The 14,995-nt window shown below is 29.2% G+C and overlaps 1 non-coding gene across 1 annotated transcript; it reads left to right on the forward strand.

The window, feature by feature from the left end:
• Window positions 1-7,703: 7,703 nt before the first annotated feature.
• Window positions 7,704-7,785, forward strand: TRNAS-GCU (transfer RNA serine (anticodon GCU)). The gene has a single exon. It is a non-coding gene; the product is annotated as a tRNA-Ser (tRNA).
• Window positions 7,786-14,995: the final 7,210 nt, after the last annotated feature.

Consider the following 14,995-nt stretch of genomic DNA (forward strand, 5'->3'; position numbering starts at 1 on the left):
ACTTATTAACTTAGCTAGTTAAATTATCACATTAGATATAACTTGTCAATTTAGTCAAACGAACTATCTAATTAAATACAACTTGATAATTTAGTTGAATGAATTATTTTAGTAATGTGTAATTGCAGTAAGCTAATTAAGTCAATTATTTAACTAAATGTAACTTAATAACTTATTTGAATGAATTATCCAACTAGATGTGTTATTTTCAAATAATCATTAAGATTGAAATACACTTATTAGTAATTTAACCAACATATAGCAAAACACACTTATCAATATTATAACAAATAAATATTGAAATACACTTCTTTTTACTTATGTGTATTTATTATAGTTAAGGGTTCGATCTCTATCCATTTAGTGATCTAACAAATAGTCACAATAAAGAATATAATTTGCTCGTCCAACTAGAGCCAAAATAGCAAGTTCCCTAAGCTAAGTGAGCTGGCTCGCTCAGGCACTTCAAATCTGTCACAAATTCCAAATACTCACCCTGCTAGCTAATTCTACTCGCTTAGCAAGAGCCAAAAATGCAAGCTCCCCAAGTTAAGCGAGCTGGCTCGCTCAGCTAGTGGAACTCACTACCAAAACTCCCGTATACTCGCCCAGCTAGTCAATTTTACTCGCCCAGCTGGATTGCATAATTCTACTGCATTAAAATTACAAAATTAGCACTTTTAGACCACCCATGACTAGGGATGGCAAAAAAATATGCGTCCATGGATATCCGGAGATAAAATCCGCGACGGATATTTGGTACTTGCGGATATTTACTATCCACGGGTTGCGGGTACTTTAATACCTGCTTATAAACTAGTCAGGTGTGAGTATTACATTATCCATACCCGCAGATATCCGCTACAAGCAAAAAATAAAAATGAAAATTTAATTTATATTTTATTAAGTTAAATTTAATTAAAATTAACATTATTATAAGGTTAAATTTAATTAAAATTAAATTTTAATTTATATTTAATTTAAGGCTTAATTGTTTATTTTGTTCCTAGTTTTGTTCAAGTGTATCAATTAGGTATGACCTTTGAAAAGAGTGTCAAATGCGTCCTCATTTCGTAAATTTTGTATCAACGAAGTCCCTTCCGTTGGATGGAAACAAACGGAGTTAATGGATTGATGATATGTCATAAGACAATGTTAACGTGTTATTTTGTAGGTGTATTTGTGCTGATGTGTTAGTGAATTAGGGGTTGACGTGGAAAGTAACTCACCCTTGACGCACCATTGTCTTAATTCTTCCATTATTTCATCTTTTCTCACTTTCTTTGCCGGAAAAAAAAAACTACTCATTCTTGCTCTTAGCAACAGATTCATCAACCTTATTCATCACTCCCAGTAACACTCATATTCATGACCCAACAATATCATCGCCTTCACTCATACCCTAGAAAATCTCCATCATCCTCATACAATCACCTACACATTCAAACACAACCAAAATATAGAGAAACACCGAAAAAAGAAGAAAAGTAATCCTTGATAGTGATTTTCAGCTTCGAATAGAAGTAGATGAACTCCTCTATCACGCACAAGAGGGGAAAACGAAAAGGTTGAACTGTCGCAAAGGACGGTGGCAGTATCTCTAGCCGAGCTTGATGATCGTCACGATGGCTGGTTTTGCACGAGAGAGGACTAAGATGGTATTCCGCGGTGGCACTCTCTACCGATGAGGAGGAGCGACAGCCCTGGCTTGGCCGCGGCGGTGACTTCCGCGGGAAAGCATTTTTGACGGCATCGGCAACATTGTCAGTCCAAGTTGTTGCGATAACGAGCGACGGAGGCACAAGCAACAGAGTCGCTGGCGATGCTTCACGGTGTCAGAGCTTACCTCACACGCGCACAGAGGGAGGAACATCGTAGTGGCTGGCGGTGTCTCTAGCGTTGATCGGTGCCGCCAACGACAATTTTGGTTTGCCAGATAAAGGCACGACGACAGTTGTCATGCAAAGGGCAGAGTAGGTGGAGAAGAGACCTTCATTTCTGAAAAAGAAAAAAAGAAACCCTAGTGCCTTCTAATTTGAAGAGAAAGAAAAGAGGGCTTGGGTCTAGCCTAGAAAATACCAAGTGCACTCCTAAATTCCATCTCTACGCCATTCACTAACGCGTCACCAGGAATACACCTAAAAGATGACATGTTAGCACTGTCTTCTACCATATAATCAATCCATTCACTCTGTTTGTTTCTATTTAACGGAAGAGACTTCATCGACGCAAAATTTACTAAGGACGTATTTAACACTCTTTTCAAAGGTTGAACCTAATTGACACAATTCAATAAAATTATGGACAAAATAAGCAATTAAGTCTTAATTTAATTTATATTATATATATTTTTTTTAATTTTATTTAAATTTTATTTTAATAATTTATAAAAATATATGTTTTTAAATATTTGTGGGTATCCGTGGATTTTAAAATACTCGCGAATATTCTTCTGGCCACTTTTACTAATTTCTAACACTTCTAGATTGGATATAAACTATTTTAGACTTAAACAAAAGTGTATAACAAATCTCACACTAATAATCAACTATTTATAAGAAGACATCAATTCAAAAACCTCTAAATTCTAGACTAAAATCACATTCTATTTATTCTAGCTCATTTTTAAGTAATTTAATAACTCTAACAAGTCATAAATGACTCACTAACACACCCAAAACTTCCATTTGAACACAAAACCATTGATTCAAAATCTCACTAGTCCAAACCCTCAAAATACCAAAATATCACCAACTATCTATTAATTATTTCCAAACCAGATTTTAACACATCACAACTCTAAAATGTTTTAATTGACATGAAAACAGACTTGAAATATCAGATTACTCACTCCAACCACTATATTACAATTTTGCCTATTAAGACATTAATTTCAAATACCAAACCATATACTTTGATACTCACCACCCTTTAACCATTTTAGTTAATTTCAATCATCAATACAACATTACAACAACATCATTCATGACAACTAATCAACTCCACACATACTCAACAAATTACACTCATTCAACCAATTCATCATCATTTTCAACACAATCCACAACATGCATCAATTTCATAAACTTCCAAATATCATTTTGTACTTAATAATTAAATTAGAAAATAACATTAGCTTCCCTCACCTTACACCGAAGCTACCAAGTTTTATACACGTCAAACCCTTGTTTCAAGCTCAAGGAACCCTAAGAATGCCTATAAACCTCAGAATTGATATCAGAATAGATCATTAGGACGATTTATTGACAAAGAAGGAGGAATAGATAAGGGTGAACACATGCGTCAACTCTAGAAACTATAAAATTTAGAACAGAACAACGAAAGGAAAAAAGAAGTCGAAACTTACTTTCTATAGAAAAAATTGATCAGGTAGAAACCTAGACATCACTATTGTGGTCATTTAGGCATCTCTTGATGGTCAAAGAGATGACTCAGAAGTTAGAAAAGATAAAGAAAAAGTATAGAACTCAAGAGAAATTTTTTTAAAGAAATGATTTGTGTTTTAAATAATAACAGTGGTGTAAACTTCTGTTTATATTACAAAACCTTTATTATTAAAATAAGTCAGTCTCATTAATAAGACACCAATCTACTTTAATTACTCAAAATTTTAAATTCTTACACAAATAAAATCAACACTCTACTACGTTTATCTCTCATGTAAACAAAAGAATAATTGGTGATGTCCATACTTTATTATTGACGAGGTTTACACATATTTTTTATAAAATAATAGTGAATGTTTAAAAAAACAAAAATTATTAAATATGTGAAGGATTAATGAGGTATTCCACTAATTTTTAAATTAAAATATAAAAGTATAAATGTAAAGTTAGTACTCGGAGCAATGCAACCCTCCAATAAGTAACAGGTTTTGATTTGTGATTGGCTATACACGTCGGCATTCAATTGGCGCAACTGTCATTGCTTTCACCTTGTTTATTTGATTTCCCATGAATATTGTATGATATTTCAAACGCTATGAATCTGTTGCCATACTTTAATCTTTCATGTATTGGTAGGGTTGGGCTTAGTGTTCTTTTCACGTAGATATTTTATGTTAAATTCACGTCAAAATGTTTTGGTATCATGATGAGGAGGATGTAATTTTCAATAGAGTTAGTAAGATGTGATCGGTTTAAAACTTTGAAAAACAAAAAGAAATACGTTGAGACCAAGCTTTAGAAAATATAATTTACAATTTTTGACATCATTCACCGTGGCGTCAAAACGAAAAACATTAACAAATTACTTGCCTTTCGAGTTTGCTCACAGCGGACTTCATGGTAACTTCACCCTTAATATTGAGCACTACCCATTGATTAATATTACTAATTTCTTTTGTGATTAATTGATTTGATAACTTGGTTCATTTTTCTGAATATTTTTTCATATACATATGTACTTAGAAGTTAATTATTAGTCGGATGATAATTTTTTAATCAGATTCGATGATTGAAGTATTATATAGTTCGAACGATCACTAATTTTAAAATTATTTTGATTAAAGGTTTTATTATGAATAATTATGTTTAGACCTCTTAGTCAAAAGTTCATCACAAAATTTATAAATAGAGTTTTAAGATAAAGTATGTTATACATCGTTAATTACATATTTATTGTCTTTGCTAAATGATCATGGCACCGGAGGACCTCACAAGTAGTCATCGATCGGTGTTGACATAGAAGCCTTAACCTTATATACGTGAAACATTTTGGTACCCACCGTGGAACAAGCGAATATTTGTGTTAAATCTCATGTGATTACAAGGAACATGACGAGTAACGTTGTTGTAGAAGAAACATCCGAAAACCAGCCTGATCCTATGAAGATAATGAAAAATATGTAGAGACAAATGGATGAAATGCAACGGAAGTATGAGGAAGAGTTAAAAACCCTACTGAAAATGCGGTTATGCACCAAGAATAGAGTGCCAGAAACTTTGTGCCTCCTGCACCAACTTACTTAGTACTGACCAAGCAATGTGAAGAGTCTTGTTGAATAGCTTAGGAAGACAACACAAGGACTAACAAGAATCATTTGTTCGTCACAATAGTAAACACGGTCGCAATAGTAAATTTTAATAACTCAATAACTAGTTATAATACTTCATTCTCTTATTTATATATTTTATTATTTATTTAGCGGTTAAGATAGGTGATGGTGTGGGTTCTAAAAGTGACAAGATTAATGGAAATTGAAGTGGTGTGGAATGGAATATAGGAGAGGTGAACGAAGAAAATGAACAAATGAAAGACGCGTTTTGAGAAGTAGAGAAAAAAAAAATTAAAAACTAATAACAAAAAAAATATACATTGAATAAAAAAACACATTTAATCATTTTAAATAAATTAAAAATTAAATTAAAAAAATGAGCAAATCACATCAAATGAATCTCACTCGTACTAAAATTTAAACTTAAATATAAATATTAATGATAAAAAGTATCGTATAAGTACTCAATGAATATTTTTAAGATCTAATTTATAAGTTGAGTTATGATGGTTCAGGATGAGGTTGAGTCAAGTTGGTCCAAGATCAAGATCAAGTAGAGTCATCCCAAATTTAAGGTATAATCATTAGTTTGGACTAAAAGCCAAGACAAGTAGACTCTAGCTAAAAGTTGAGATAAGTTTACTCGGGCCGTGAGTCTAGGAAAGTCATCTTAAGCCTGAGGTTGAGCAGAGTCAACACGGGCCTAAGCCAAGTTGAGTCGGCACGAGCCCAAGGTCAAATAAAGTCAACCTAATCCCATGTAGAGTTTAATAGACATAAACCCACATCAAGTTAAGTCAGTCTGAACCTAAATTTATTAAAGTTAGCTCTAGCATATGTTGAAGTGAGATGACCTAAACCTAAGTCAAGTTAAGTGAACCAAACACATATTGACACAAATTAGCCTAGGTCTTGGTAGAGCCAAATCAAGTATATTAAATCGATCTTATTATATTTAATCTAATTGGTAGAATGGATTCAATCTTGATTTAATCTAATTTAAATTAGATCGAAAAATAAAAATCTAATTAAATATAAATTATAGATCCAATTTATTTTATTTTATTTAAATTAAATCTAGACTAAAATTTTAAAAATCTAAATGAAGTTAATATAACAATCTCCTCATACATATAATTTTTATTTAACCTCAAGGGTCTTTTCGCTAGTCCAAGGTCGAGCAGAGTCGACCCCTCCCGAAGTTTAAACCGAGTTAACTTAATTCAAAGGTCGAATCAAATCGCCTTAGGTAAACTCAAGTCGGTCAAGGCCAAAGATTGATCTGAGTCAACACAAGTTGAAAATCGAGACAAGTTAGTCTGAGTCAAAAGTCAAGTAGAGTTGACCCAGACTAAAAGATTAAACCAAGGTTGTGCGGATCGAATGTCAGGTAGAGTCGGTCCAGACCAACGAGTTGAAGGTCAAGTCAAGTCGTCCTAGTATGAATATCAATATGAATCCACCCAAGTTGAAGAAATGAGAGGAGTTAGCCTAGGCTAAAAATTGAGCTAAGTTAGTCCCGACCAAAGGTTGAGACAAGTCTATTCAAATCGAAGATCGAGAGGCGAGTTAGTCTAGGTTGAAGTCAAGTTGAGTTATCTTGGTCAAAAACTAAGCTAAGTTGGCACAGGTTGAAGAATAAAGCTAGGTTGACTTGGAAATAAGGTCAGAATGAGTCATCTCATGTTGAAGGTTGAAATGAGTCGGCCTCGATTGAGGACCTAATCGAGCGAACCCTAACCAAAGGTTAAACCTAGTTGATCGCGATCAAAAATCGAGTAAAGTTGTCATAGACTAAGGTCTAACCAGAAGGCAAGGTCAAAGGTTAACATGAGTTAAATACAACTAGAAATAAAATGATTTAGTCAAAATTAAATTAAATAATGAACCAAACTCATGTTAACTCAAGTCAACCTAGATTTAAGTCGAATAAAATCGAAACAATCCACGTTTAAAGACTAATAATTAAATATACTATATCTCATTGAATTTAATCTAGTTAATAAAATAGATAACATCTAAATTTAATATAATTTAAATTGATTAAAAAAATCTAAACCTAACTAAAGTATAAAATAAATCTAAATTATAAATCTAATGTATTTTATTGAATATTAAATCTAAAATAAATTTAAAAAAAAAACAACTGAACTTAATATAAGAATCATACAACTTTTTACGGTTTTTACTTAATCTCGACTATATATTTCCCCAATAATAATGCAGACTATACAGTAACTTTATTTATTTACACACGTTGAACTACTTTCCCTGGTGCAAATACACACTTTTTCTTTACCTTTTATTCAGCATCTACTCCTTTAATTCTTAGACACTCACACCTCATTGTCCTTGTATATATATACAAAGAGAATAATGTCTACTAAATTTAAAACATCATGCATATTGTTCAAACTCCACTCATTACAAGACCCACAAAATAATTACGCCTACATTATTTGTTTAAAAATCATACTTCATTTTCTCTATTTTTTTTCTCTATCTTCCTCTTCCTTTAATAATAACAAAGACAAAATTGATATTTTATATAAACAAATAAAATAATAATAATTTATCGGTGCCCTTAAACCATATATTCGAAGGGAGTAAAACTATTCTACAGAAAAATCAAACTTTATTTTTTTGTTTTGAGTTAATAACATAATTGAAATAGATATAGCAAATTGTCGCTTTGGCCGAGTGGTTAAGGCGTGTGCCTGCTAAGTACATGGGGTTTCCCCGCGAGAGTTCGAATCTCTCAGGCGACGAAATGTTTTTTTATAATGTTATGTTTTAGTTTTCCAGTTTTGATTTGGTTTTGAAGTTGAACGGTGAAATGTTCTAAGAAGAAAGAAATTTCCGACAGAGGGCCCACAAGTGTGCGTTGTGAACTGGGGAAGGTTGAGTCGCGTCTTCTGCCTGCCCTAGACATCACCTCTGACCAAAATTCTTCCTTATTTTTTTTCATTTCACAAATCATTAACACCATCCAATAATTGCTTTTAATAGTTAGTTCAACTCCATTTTTCATTTTCAATTTTCAATAAATGAAACCCTAATAATCAATCAATATATTTCCATTACTTTTGCACAATATTCCTATTCTCTTACACAAACCATTCGTTGCAATTCTGACTGTGTCATACACAACGATAACAAAGTAATGGATAATTGATATTTATGAAACATTTTAATATTTATTTATAAATAAAATGATCATATTATTTATATTTAAGTATTCAAACCACTAAAAAAAATTTAATTTAATTATAATTAAAATTAATTTATATTTAATTTGATTAAATTTATAAATAAAAATACTACAAATTTTAAAATATATGTGAGTATCTTTTAAGCGATATTAAATTAATAATGAATGAATGTTTTATTTCAGGTAACGGATAAGAACTATTTACGTTGGATCCAACACATTGTGATTGTAGTTTTACAATTCACTTGTCCACCATCTGAGGAGAAGTACGACGACGTTTAATTTTGAAATGTGAAAAGGCGAAAGTGGGAAAGTGAATAATGTATGGAGAATAGCATTTGGTTCCTCCCAATGGACACTGTAACCATTGGTCATTCATTGAAACGTCTTTTCTGTTTACTAATTCTGTTCGAGCAAGTTGCTATGCCATTTACGTTGGATCAAAATTATTATTTATTATTTATTATTTATTATTTATTATTTATCATTCATTTTCCAAAGTCCACATTGTGAATTCATTGCAACCTACTAGATATTGACTTCATTTAATTAACATCTCACATGCAACTTATTGGGAATGAAGTCAGTTATTAAACTTCAGAAGGAATAGTAGATTATAATTTATCACTCTAACATCTTTATCAGTTTTTAATTTCTTTTTTAAGAGTTTATGCTGTTAAATTACTTTAACGTCCTTTTACGATTTTTATTTTCATTAAAAAATTATTAACTTACATTTTATTCATATTTTATTTTATTATTGCAAAAATATGTTTTTAAAATAAAATAAAATGATTTTTTATCCTTGTAACTCAAAATTTTATTTTAAGTTATGTTGTCATATTTTAATAATGGAAAGATATTATAAAATATAACTTTTAATTTTGTAACTCATTCTATGACCTTTCTATAGAAACTTTGAATAATAATTAAATTCTAACAAGTAAATATGTTTTTAATATTATACAGCGAAATTCATTGTCATACACTTACTTTTGTTCTTTTAATAAGAAGGTTAATATCCGTTTTGTCTCAATTCATATCAATGTCAGTATTATATATTAAGTCTCTATTTAATTTAAATTTTATATTTAAAATTTTGACTGAGTCCTATTTTTTAAAAAGAAAAAATTTAATGATGTTATTTTCTTCTAAAATAAGATCAAATTAATAATTATTTATTAATATATATATATATATATATATATATATATATATTATTTAAGTTATAATTAAGTTGTTTTACTTAAATATTGAAATTAAGTTTTTAAATTTAAATTTAAAAATTACCTATTACAAATATTAAATTTAAAATATTAAATATGTTAATGTAAAGTAATACTTATAATTTATAATTTAAAAGTGATAGTTGTTGTTTGTGAGTTATTTAAGATTTAAAATAAAGAAAAAGAAAAATAGATAAATTCTTAATATTAGGTTTATTTAAAAAGCTCTTTTTTACGTGTTTTTTAAAATTAATTTTTTTTATGAAGTTGCAGTCTATATAACTTGCTTCTAAAAGAAGGAAAATGCCAAGAAAAATTAAGTCAATAGTTATTCTTTACGTGACAATTGTTTCTAAAAATGAAATAAGATATAAGGTGTTTAAAAATTAAATAAGCTGTTAAACTGGATATAATGAGTTTAAAAAATGAAATAAGATAATCACAAAACTAATCAGCATTTTTGAACACGTGTCCATGATGATTTGATGCAACTCTTTTCATTTTTTAATTTGATAGATAACGGAACAAGTTGAGTTTGGTCAGAGTGATGTAAATTACATTTTTAGAGAAAAAAATAATCTCTATTATTTTTCAACGAAATTATTTTCTTAATTTATTTTTTAAAAGAACTGAATTCAACTCTATTTTAATACTAAATCAAACAATCCAATGAATATGTCACCATTGTTGACTATAAATGGTCAACTACAAAATTAAATGTAGTAGCCAAGTGTTAATTCAAGAGTAAATGAGTGTTTTATTTTCCAAACAATATCTCACAAACAAAATTACGTGATTAGCCTTCGGAGTAGCGGTGACTTATGGATTACAATTGAAAATTAAACTTTTAATTTTTTTTATTCCAAAATTTTTGGACCAAGGCATTAAGCTTTTATACTTAAATATTTGGACTAATACATATACAATTTTGATGAAACATCAGGTAATAAAAGTGCATTTTATTTTTTTAACTGTTTTTGAGTATGACTCAATTTGATACTAAAGAAGGTTTGGACAAATTTTTTTATGAAAAAGTGAAAATGAACATAAAAATGTAATATTTTTAAAAACTTATAAGTTAAAAACTGAAAACAAAAAAAAAATACTACAAGGCTCCAACAAATTAATTTAAAAGTTTATTTTATTTTATCTCTAGAAATCGTTAATAAAATTCTTAAAATGGTCCTAAGATAATAATATTTAATAAAATTAGCAGTTAAAGAAAAACTGTGTTGAAAAAAAAATTGTAATCACATTTCATATGTTTTTTTTAAAAAAAAAACCTTTCTAATAAATATTTATTAACTCTCCATACATTATTGATTTTTCATGCTTTTATTTAATAAATAAAATATGTATTAAACGTAAACAGCCGTTTTGAAAAAAAAAATGTAATTAATATATTTCATACGTTTTTTTATTAAATATCTCCAGTCAATTAATTGTGATAAATATTTGTCAACTTTCCATATATATTATTTTGTTATGCTTTTATTTAATAAATAAAGTTCTCCAAAAACAAAAAAAGCTCAAGTAATTCTCAGGTGAAATTAAGTTAGGTCGAATAAGGGTGATTCAAATGAGTTTGAACTATGTAAACAAAATTATTGTTTAAATTTGATTTGTTTCTTGTTGTAAGTTTTTTAAGTTAAATTCTATATTTTGAAAGATTTAGTGAAGTATGTATGAATAATTATTATTGTTTCATTTGGATTAAGATAAGATACATTCGGTGCAACTCTCTTTTATCTCGATGAATAATTATTATTGTTTCTGTTGGATTAAGACGAGATACATTCGGTGCAATCCTCTCCTATTTCGGATGAACATTCACTTTCTTTTTGTTCGGGGTGACTGATCAACTTGAGGGAGTGCCTGCAGAAGACACTCTGATGCTCAAGTCAAAAATTTTCTTTGAAGTTCTATAGTAACATAGGCCCCCAAGCCCTAGCAAAATCTTGGATATTGCGTTGAGTTTTATCTGTTCTACTGATCAGGTGATAAATTTACTCTAGCAAAAACTATCAAAGATGACTCTGATTCATGTGACAACATGTGTCCCTCCAAGATTTATGAGAAGACGGAAAAAGATAGAAGCTGAAACGTCACCACCGTAAAAGGTCAAGTCTAACCCTATAGTAACAATAATAATAATTATTATTATTATAATTATTATTAAAAGTTTCTAGAGAAGAAAAAATATTAAAATTGAAATTATTTTTTTACAAATTTAATTTAATTTATACGTAGAATACAGAATAATGGTACAAGAAATTATAGCTTATATCATTGATATGATCTTATTGCGTAGGAGAGTAGTTATTAGGTTGAATTGTTGCTGTTCAAATTTTGGAGATTTTGCTTATTGCGTTTGAAAACTCTTGTTGCAAGACAATTTTTCTTTTCGTTCTTCAGATTTTGACATTTTTTTTTCCTTACATGAAATTCAGTTTATCATTGAAAAATAAATTACATAAAATTTGTAAAGAAAATCAAATATTTTTTCTGAACTTTTATTCTTTTAATTTCTTTTCATTATTATAAACTAAAATTCTATTAAAATAGTATGTCTCTAAAAGCTTATTTATATAAAATCTTTAAATGGGTATAGGCTGTTCTTAAATAGGCTAATTAAATAATAATAAAAAGCAAAAAATTAAGTAAAACAGACCATAACTATGAAAATTAAAACTACCGCGGCTCATGGCATACAAGAAAAATAAATATAATAGTTGAAACTTTACGGGTCTCCCTTTTCCTTTATCAATTCTCAAATTTCTCTTCTTTCTTCGAGCATATACATCGTCTATTTTATTTTCTTTGAAAGTAGTATCAACGTTTATTTTTATTTTTTTTTTTCATAAAAAATGTTCTTACAATCAATTTTTTTAGCGTTCATTTAATTGTTACATTACAATTCAATATTATCACGACAGTTTTATATATATATATATATATATATATATATATATATATATATATATATATATATATATATATAATTGTTGAAGAAAGAAATTATATAATAAATAAAACTCTATTTTATTATCTTTTCACAATTTGCCATTGGTGTAATTCATTATCATCATACGTGATAAACTAATATTTTAAAAAAAAATAATTCAAACACTTACATATTTAACATTCATTCAAACATTTTAGTCTTTTTCCCATTCAATATAATAAATATCATTTAAAAGTTCATTTATTAACTTAATCATACCATAATAACATAATTAAATATTTAATATTTCTTAGTTCAATTAGATATTTCTCATATAAACTATTGACATGGCATCATTGATACATTTAAACTTTATTTTTGAAAGATTTTGTTTTTTGAATTGGAGATAGAGACTTGCATATATTATACTATCTCCATTGAGTTGTCATTTATAACAAAACTATATCATAGTGATAAAGTCTTCCTCCTGTAACAATGTAAATTCCTTATGGTTTATCAAATATAGTTTTTTTTTTTTAACTTTGCATACTAGGTCATAAAAACATCTATGGTCTCTTATTATCTAATATCTTTCTTTCCATGGATATGATATTAGTAGATTAGATCATTTCTTTTCAGAATTCCAATTCAATACATAACTTATAATCTCTTAATATAATATTTACTATTTGAAAACAAGTATATTCACGTATTAAATATCACATATTAAATTGAATCATAACAAACTGTACATATATATTTCATCTCAATCAAACACTCATCACGTATCACATATACTTACCAAAATAAAGTATTAGCAAATCACAATTAATTTTTCATTTCATTAATATAATATTTAAATACAAATGTATTATTCAAAAAAACTATGAAAGATAAACCAATGTTTACATTTAAAAATTTAGTTTTTAAATGTTTATAATTATCTCGCCAACTCGTGGCTCGCTTAATAAATTAAAAATATGGTTAAAAATATGTTGAGATTCACTCAGCTAGAATTATGCTTGCTTAGTCATACACATCAATATACTTAGTGAATTTTGACTTGTGCAACTAATGAATCATAGAAGATTTTATAAATACAACTTTGCTAACAAGAACTCACTCATCCAATAACCAAATCTCTCGAATTTTCACTCATGAATTTCACCTAGCAAGAAATTGGCACACACAAAAACACTATAAATTCTATTTAAAGACTTGCCTAATGAGCAATGTTCTCTGAGCTTTCTGGATTTTAAATACTCTCCAAATGTGTGCTCCTGAATGTCGAGAAACGAGGGAAAATTCATCTATAAAAGATTATTTGATGCTCAAGTAAGTAAGATAACAATATTTATGTGTATAAGAGATTAATTATATGTTCGAGTGTGTCTTTCTGATGAATATGCATGAGTATTTATAGGATCTCGAGACCCTATGCCATGTCATTTATGTAGTTTGAATAAGGAATATGTTTATTAGAGACAAGCTATTAAAGATGCATTTAATAAATTTTTAAAAGATAACAAAATTGTCGAAACTATAACAATGGACCCTTAATGGGTCACACTGCCTGATTTATTTGGATCAGGTATGTACATAAACAAATATATGTCGATCTATCAAATTGGTCGTAACCAGGTATTTCCATTTTTTTTATACCAAAAATAATATATTTTAAAATAATTTTCCATTAAACCAATTTGACTTAATTAATATATCATACTCAATTCTCTACTCACAGGTCACAAAAATATTTTAATTAAATATCTCATTTTAACGTTCAATCATCATCAAATACTAAAACACATATTTTCTATATTAATTACCAACTTTGGTGATCACAAATTTTCAACTTTGGTGATCACATGGCCCCCACATTCATATATTCTTACCTAGAATACTAATAGAAAACTAGATCTCTTTATTTGGATAATTCTTCTTGGCTTAAACTAAGCCGTAAGAATTCACATTTACATGTAATACTTATACACAAAATAACTTATACAAACGATTCAGAGATACCTTAACATTCCTAAACACACAAATGTTCATCTTGATTCATATGAGTCACATACGTACATCACTCTTCCCATGATAGAAAACTTTTGTGGGACCCCGGAAAAATTAATTCTGATAAACACGTTGTTAAATCAAAATTTATGAATGGAAAACCCCTCTGCAGTGCATTAAAAACGCACATGCATTCTCTCTGTCGCACTGCCAAGTGTCACCGAGAAAGAATGGGAGTCAGAAATGGGGATACAGGTGTCACCGGGAGAGACACACGTTCGTGCGGATGTGGGAAGAAACAAAAAGAGAATTTTCTGGAAAAACCCTTCCTCTCTCCTGCACTCATCTTCTTCCTCCAAACTCAGACCCCATTCTCTCCTCCTTCTCTCTAGAACCCTTTCATCTTCTCTCTACTGTAACTCACCACCATCCCCTCCGATCCCATTTCAGAAACCGTAGGACCATTCACGGCGTCGTGAGCTTTCACTGGAACCGAACGCTTTAGAGTTCTGTGACCGGTAAGTTCTCAAACTCTAAACACCCTCTTCTGAGTTGCATGCGAACCCTGGTACAGCTGCATGTTA

This window comes from Vigna umbellata, chromosome 7, assembly GCF_029865625.1.
Source record: "Vigna umbellata cultivar VRB3 chromosome 7, Vumbellata_1.0, whole genome shotgun sequence".
Lineage (NCBI taxonomy): Eukaryota > Viridiplantae > Streptophyta > Magnoliopsida > Fabales > Fabaceae > Vigna > Vigna umbellata.